The sequence below is a fragment of the Suricata suricatta genome, chromosome 5, assembly GCF_006229205.1.
Source record: "Suricata suricatta isolate VVHF042 chromosome 5, meerkat_22Aug2017_6uvM2_HiC, whole genome shotgun sequence".
Lineage (NCBI taxonomy): Eukaryota > Metazoa > Chordata > Mammalia > Carnivora > Herpestidae > Suricata > Suricata suricatta.
Genome location: NC_043704.1, coordinates 14740032 through 14748105, shown reverse-complemented (window position 1 = coordinate 14748105; position 8074 = coordinate 14740032). Strand labels below are relative to the sequence as shown.

At 48.9% G+C, this 8074-nt stretch overlaps 1 long non-coding RNA gene across 1 annotated transcript in view; it reads right to left on the bottom strand.

Annotated features, from left to right (window-relative positions):
• Nucleotides 1–690: 690 nt before the first annotated feature.
• The window catches only part of LOC115291566, a 29278-nt gene continuing 21894 nt past the window's right edge, over nucleotides 691–8074 (bottom strand). The window contains exon 3 of the long non-coding RNA XR_003908536.1: nucleotides 691–1125. This is a non-coding gene — a long non-coding RNA (uncharacterized LOC115291566). The remainder of the gene's footprint in view (nucleotides 1126–8074) is intronic.

Genomic DNA, 8074 nt, shown 5'->3' with positions numbered 1-8074 from the left:
GACGCGGGGCTCAAACCCATGGACGGTGAGATCATGACCTGAGCCAAAGTCGGACACTTAACTGACTGAGTCACCCAGGTGCCCAGGACAACTGAGAAATTTGATGTGGGCTACGTGGAAGAAGACGCTAAGGAAATAATTTCCTTATGGTGACGAAGGAATGATTCTGGAACGCACTGGCTGTGATTTAAGGCTGAGCTGCTCTGCTGCTGTAACTGACTTTAATATGCCACAGAAGGGGCGCCTGGGGGGCCCAGCTGGCTGGACATCCGGCTCTTGATTTCAGCTCGGGTCAGGATCTCACAGTTCGTGGGTTGAGCCCTGCTGACAGGACAGAGCCTGCTTGGGATTCTCTCTCTCTCTCTCTCTCTCTCCCCCTCTCTCTCTCTCTCTCTCTCTCTCTCTCCCCCCACCCCCCCCCGCTCACACTTTGTCTCTCTCTCTCAAAATAAATAACTCAACATTTAAAAAATAAATAAGTAACTAAAATGCCTCAGTAAATTATATCATGCAAAAAAATGGCAAAATGGTAATTGCTCAATGTTGGTGTTCACTCCATCATTCTCTGTGCTTTTCTTAATATTTAGAACTTTTCACTTTTGAAACTTAGAGCCAGTGCAGCTCTTGGGAAGAAGAAATTCAGAGGTTTGCGGAATCAGTTCGCATATAAATGTTACCTCCACACAGAAATTGGTGGGCCTAATTCTTTTTGATATATTTATCTTCTCATTAAACTTGTCTCGGAAGGACAGTTTCAGTTTCCGGAATCCAGTAAGACAACCCAGGTCCCGGCTGTTTAAGAGAAATTCTGGGCCACAACACGCTGAAACTGGCCAGGCACCTGGTGCTCGACGGTGCACTGGGGAGTCCAACTCGGGGCCCAGAAGCTGCAGGTTCCTGCCCTGGGGCTTCTCATCCGGGCCTGCCTGTCCTCACTGCATGCAGCCCGTGGGGATCCGCATCTGCATGGGGATCCAGGTGCGGTGCTCCGGCGGAGGAGAGTCAGAGCGCCTGCCCGGGCGAAGGCCGGCCCCAGGCGGCTTCCGGTCCAGCAGGAAAGCCAGGCAGGGAAGACGGTGGAGAGGAGGCCGGTGAGGTCCAAACGCCTGCAGGTGCCGATCAGGGCTGGGAAGGCAAGCAAACGAAGCGCTGAGCACAACTGATTTGGGCTGGGGCCCAGGGGTCACCTCATGAAAGACCAAGTCTCGGAGAGCAGCAGGTTTTCTTTTCGAAGCAGAAGGGAAGAGAGGCCATGTCATGAGCCACAGAACAAACGGGTGTCTGGGTGAGGCCAGACGAGCGGGAGTGGCAGAAGAAACACCCGGCCGTGGCGAACCTCCAAGCTGTTTCTTTGATTCCAGAGAGCCATGGAAGCAAACCAGGGAGGCTGGGTTTTCAAAAGGTGATTCTGGAGACGTAAGGAGGACCAGCTGGAGAGGAGAGAGGATGGAGGTAGGGGTCTTTTTGGTGCCACGGACTCCCGCTCAGGAAGACGTTCCTAGGTGCGTCTCTGGTCCGAGGGTTTGGTCCCTTACACATTCGTATGTTGAATTCCTAACATCTAGTGGGACAGTAATTAGGAAGTGAGGCTTTCTGGGGTGGTGCTCAGGTCAGGAGAGTGGAGCCCCCATGAACGGGATAACTGCTCATAAAACAGACCCCACAGAGCTCCCTGCCCCTTCCACATGTGGGGACGCAGCCGGAAGCAGCAGTCTGCAACCCATTGAACAGAACCAGGCCAGGTCCCGGATCTGCCTTGCAGCCTCTATATGTCAGTTGTTGATAAATACCCAGCCTCTAGTACTTTGGTACGACAGCCCGGATGCATTAATGCATTAAGAAAAGTGCAGAAAGTCAAGTGCACAGGCTGACAAACGAAAACACTGCTGAAATCCTAACATCAAAATGTACTTAAAATTTGATATGTAATAGATGTGCTTCTTTATTAATACACTGAATAACAAGATCTACCGATGAGTCTAAGAACTTAGGACTTCAAAGGAATGATGAGTGTAACTAATAGTCCGTATCAGTTGGAGTATGACATAAAAGCATCTGGAATTTCCGTGGGTACTGCTAGGATTCGTTGTCTCATTCATAATTGAAAATAATGAATTTCACTTCGAGGTTGGTGAAAATATCAACGTAACTGCTTTCTCAGCCAAGTGTAAGGCCCCCTGAGTTCTATCCGACAGCCCCTTGGGGGTACCAGTTTAAGACTCCTGAGCTTGAGGCTGCCCTGTTTACAGCACTGAAAATAGATACAGCACTGATGGGTAAAGTTTTAGGATCTTGTCAAGTTCAAGGAGACTCCATTTTCTTTACAAGGTCTGAGTTCATTGATTCTTTTGGGTGAGACAGTCTGGAGCAGGATACTAACTAAGGCTCTAAGTATCCCCCCACAGGTGAGTCATTCATTTTATAAAGGAAAAAACACCTTTATGGAGAATTCTCCCAGATTTTAAAATGTCCACCACAGAGCAAGTGTCCAACATTCCAACACTAATATTAAGACAAAGAGAGATCACATTACTCTAGAACCAAAATGGGTAACCAGAATAATCTCGAGGAAGCAATCAGATAAGCCCCACTTAAGGGGCCCTCTATGAAACTAGGCACTTGTCCTCTTCAAAAATGTACATGTCATGACAAAGTATGGTTGAGAAATGCTTCCAGATTTCTGGGAGATTAAGGAGATGTGACAATTCAATGCCTTGTTTAATCCAGGACTGGAGCCAAGTTTGAAAACAAAGGGTTACAAAAGATATTACTAGGACAACTGGCAGAATGCAAACATGGAGAAAACATACATATTTACTTATCTAAAAAATTTTAAAGTATTTCTTTTGAGAGAGAGAGACAGTGTGAGCAGGGAAGAGGCAGAGAGAGAGAGAGAGAGAGAGAGAGAGAGAGAGAGAGAGAGAATCTGAAGCAGGCTCCATGCTGTCAGCGTGGAGCCCGATCCAGGGCTTGAACCCACAAATCGTGAAATCATGACCTGCGCCTCAACCAAGTTGGATGCTTAACCACCTGAGCCACCCAGGGGCCCCTACAATACTACTGTTTAATATGTTTTCCATGTTCAGGGCACCTGGGTGGCTCAGTCGGCTAAGCATCCAACTCTTGATTTTAACTCAGGTTATGATCCCAGGGTCATGGGATTGAGCCCATTGGGAGCCTGCTTGAGATTCTCTCTCTCTCCCCCTCTGCCCCTTCCCCACCTCACATGCTCTCTCTCTCTCTCTTTCTAAAATAAAACAAAAAATTCAAACAAAAAACAAAAAAACAATAATATTGTATTAATACTAATAACTTGAATTAGATGATTTTCCTGAGATTATACAAGAGAATGTTTTTGTTGTTAGTACATTTCTTCAGAATTATTTAGGTGTCAAGGACACATATTAGTAGTATTAATGATTTGGCAAAAATGTCTCTTCATGTTATAAATACACATACACATACATACACATGTATATCCAGACACATATATGTACATATGTGGACAGTGGTCATGAGCAAGTGTGACATAAAAATAAAAAGGTTAATAATTGGTTGACTCTAGATAAAAGGTATAAAAAAGATCTATTTCTTAAAAAATTTTTTAATGTTTGTTTATTTTTGAGAGAGAGGGAGAGAGAGACAAAGAGACAGAATCCGAAGCAGGCTCCAGGCTCTCAGTTGTCAGCTGATAGCTCAGAGCCTGATGCGGGGCTCGAACCCACAAACCATGAGAGCATGACCTGAGCTGAAGTTGGACACTTGACCAGCTGAGCCACTCAGGCGCACCAATCTATTTCTTATAAAGAAAGTGGAGTCTCCCTGAACTTGGCAAGATCCTATTTACCCATCAGTGCTGTACAGATAGAGATTATTTCTATCTATACCGATTGATAGAGAGATGGGGGAGGGACAGGGGGAGAGGGGAGATGGACAGGGAGAGAGGTATAATTCAGGATAATACCAGAAGTGCTATTTCTAAAAGGTAAATGCCACATACTTTTGTTAGATCCTGCTCGATTCCGCCAACAGGGGATGTCCCATTTTGTATTCCCACCACGTGTGAGCACCTACTTCCTCACAGCCTCGCCACAGAGGAGTCTGTCAAGACTTTGAGGTTTTGTCCTGATGACAGGTGCGTCGGAGCTTAAATTCGGGTCTTGTTCGTGCACAGAGCTTCCATTCTTCTACTGCGGAAGTGGCTCCTGAGACTTTATCTCAGAGAAGTGGCTTCCACTCAGGCTCCAGGCACTTGTTCCTCAACCCCAACCCTTCTTTCCTCCCTGTTAAGGTTAGTCAGATTGTAGGAATGGGATCCTCACTGCCATCATCATCAGTACCCAAATCTGCCGAGACGAGAGAGGGACAGCGTGCCAATGCCCACAGTGGCCTCCTGCGCGGGGCACACAGGACCACCCTCACTTCTGACACCAATGGCAAGTCCAGGGGATTCCCACAACCACCCTAAGTTCAAGAATTCACTAGAAGAACTCTCAGAACTTGCTGAAACCTATTATCCTCGCTGTTATGATTAAGTGAAAGGATACAGACGAAAACCAGCCAAGGGAAGAGACACATAGGGTCCAGGAGAGTTCCAGACACAAAGCCTCCGGCTATCCCTCTCCCAGTAAAGCCATGAGCGGTGTCAACGCTTGGAGACAATGTGTGACAATACGCACGGACTACTGCCAACCAGGAAAGTTTACTGAAGCCGTGGTGTGGAGCACGTTTTAATTGGGCCTGGATCTTGAGGGCATGGTCGGTTGCCCACACGGCTGATCTCAGTCTCCAGGCTTTCCAAGGACTGAGCTCACATCGCATGACCAGCGCCCCCACACAAATCACACTGTTAGACCTTCTGGCACAGCCTGAGGATCCAAGTAAACAAATCACTCTTATCAGGAAGGCCATTTTCAGGGTTTGGAGATCAACTCCTGGGGACTGAGGGCAAAGACCAGATCGCTCTTTGGGCAAGGTTAATTCTTTATTGCACAATGCGCTTTCCTTGTAATCCATATGACAAGTGGGGGCGCCTGCTCACAGTCACAGAGGGACTCAGCCTCTGCACCCGCACATCTGGGTTGGAGCAGCCCCCCCGGCCGAGCACCAGGACTGGGGGCAGTGGAACCCGAGCGTGACACAAGGGAGGCTGGCACAGGGGACTCAGGAGTGAACTGACTGACGGCCTTCTGCAAGAGAAAGTGCAGTCGATGCTGGTGACAGAGAATTGGCATCCGATACTTTCTCTGCTCATCAAGGGCCGAAGAAAAGTGCTTGTCTGAGCGCCCCGTCTATCGGGTCAGGCCCAGCTGGGCTCAGGATCATTCTCTGAGTACATCCAGGACCCCTGGGTGGTGCCCGTTTTCAGTTTGGGCAGAAAATTAAAAAAAAAAGGGGGGTATCCAAAAGATTAACAAACCTCACTCTTCTATCAAATTACATTTCCCAGGGAGGTACAGTTACAGTGAAAACTGGCTTGCCATTTGTGCAAAAGGTGTAAGTTCACCTCTTTATTTGCTTTTTAAACCTAAGCCGTGGGAATGTTGTTGACATTCAGAAAAATGTTCCACCCCTAAATGGGATGAAGGTCCACGGAGATGAGGCCAGGCCTCACGGCAGAGAGGAGGGGAGGCTGGGCGACAGGGAGCTGGGAGTGAGGGGTCCTATTCACTCCCCCCAGAGCTTTCTCTGCGGGCACAGGTGTGACCTGGTGGACGGAAGGCCTTCTCTCCAGCTCCTGGGCCCAGCCCAGCTGCTCTCTGCAGGATTTCCCATTCTCTTCCAGCCTGCCCTGGAGAGGACCCCATGGCCACGGGCAGCTGTTTCATTTCTTCACAGCACAGACAGAAGCCTGGGAATCTCCAAACCCGGGGCGCCTAGGCGGCTCAGTCGGTTGAGCGTCCAACTTTGTCTCAGGTCATGATCTCATGGTCCGTGGGTTCGACCCCTGCATCGGGCTCTGTGCTGGGCCTGGCGCCTGCTTCAGATTCTGTGTCTCTTTCTCTCTCTGCCCCTCCCCTGTGCATGCTCTGTCTCTCTCTGTCTCTGTCTCTCAAAAATAAACAAAAATGTAAAAAAACAAAATTAAAAAAAAACCCCGAAAAACAAAAAACCCAAACCCAACACCTGGGTTCCCAAAGCATTGGTGGGTGCCTATTTGGGCACAAGATTAAAAACTAATGAGAAGACTTCTCATTGGAGACTTGCTCCTCCCTGCCCCCTTCCTCTGCCCTTTCTCATTCCCTCAAAGGAAGCCAGAAACTTCCTCCCAGGGATACTTTGCTTAATGATTAACAAGTATTTACGGAGCAACTATTAATGCCAAGCATTGGTGGGAGTGATGATGGGGAGACAAATGATAAAAACAAACCAGAAAAATACCAGCGGGTGGCCACTGCTTATAGGGGAGTAAAACAGTGTTTGGTAGAGAATGGGTGGGTGGTTTTCCCATGGTCAGGAATGGTCTAAGAAGGTGACATAGAAGGGCACCTGGCTGGCTCAGTCGGAAGAGCATGCAACTTCTGATCTCAGGGTCGTGAGTTCGAGCCCCGCATTGGTTACACTGATACAAAAAACAAATTAAAAAGAAATTTTTTTAATTTTTTAAATGTTTTATTTATTTTTAATACAGAGAGAGAGCATGAGAGGGGGAGGGGCAGAGAGAGAAGGAGACAGAACTGGAAAGCAGGCTCCAGGCTCTGAGCTAGCTGTTAGCACAGAGCCTGACGCGGGGCTTGAACCCACGAACGTGAGATCTGACCTGAGCCGAAGTCAGAGGCTTAACCGACTGAGCCACCCAGGCGCCCCAAGAAATTTTTTTTAAAGGTGACATTGAAATAAAGGCTTTGAAGACAGGGGTAGGCCAGCAATGTGATGAGCTTCTGTGGGGAAAGAAAAGGGAAAGCCTTGACTGGATGAAGCAGCCTGATGTGCCCTGCAAGATGTGGAATCAAGTAGGGAAACCTGAACCGGCTGAGACATGGCTTCTCCCCCTTGTGGGATGAGCGTTTGAAAGAGAAATGTACAGGGAAATCAAGAAAGCTGCAGTCGGGGCACCGGGGGGCTCAGTAGGTTAAATGCCCAACTTCAGCTTAGGTCATGGTCTCATGGTTCGTGAGTTCGAGCCCTGCGTCGGGCTCTGTGCTGAGAGCTCAGAGCCTGGACCCCATTTGGGATTCTGTGTCTCCCGTTCTCAAAAAAAAAAAAAAGCTCCAGTCCTTTCTGTGTGGGGAGAGCAGGCTAAGGACCAGGGCTGTGGGCTGCTCCGGGGAAGCCCACCAAAAAGTCTGGAGGGCCTTCCTACAGACTTCCACCTCCACTGGGACCTGCATTGTTTTCGGCATAGTGGGGTGGACTTAAGCAGGACGCTGGCCTCAGAGGGAGGGAGTTTGAATTCTGAGAGTGTGACCTTAGGCAGAAACTTAATGAGTCCAAGCCTCAGCTTCCTCATTTGTAAAAAAGGTATAATGAACCCTCCCACTCAGGGAGGTCAGGAGGGCCAGAAGGGATGGCCCAGCACAAGGGACCACAAAGGGCAGGGTGCAGCCACACATCAAGGGTCCTCGGGGTGGCCCAGGAGGACTGCTCAGAGGGATGAGCAGGGTTCCCCTGGGCAGCCCCAGGGGCAGGCTGAGGGGCAGGGTCTAGGCAAGGAGTAAGGAATGTCTTTACAATCTGCTGCGCTCTTTTGCTCTTTCCTGGCAAGCTCCCGGCAAAGGCCAGAGGGCACCACCTCAGGCTGCAGTTATATAACTGGTTACATAACTGCTTGGGGGGGGGGGGGCTAATTCTACTGAAGGCTGCAATTTAACAGAATCATTTGTAATTGTTTTAAAAGACACCATTTCCCTACAGCAACGTGGCAAGAGGCAGCAAAACAGGCCATGCAGGTGGCTTGCGGCCATCTAGGAGGTTCTGATTTCCAGGGGTTGTCCATATACACTGAAGGAAAAAGGCAAACGTAAGCCCGTCTTGTTTTGGGACAAGAATTGAGGTCAGGATTCCAGTCCTGCCTGGGTAGCCTTGGGCAAGTCACTCAACCCTTACTACTCAAAGTGTGGTCCGTGTGCCACCT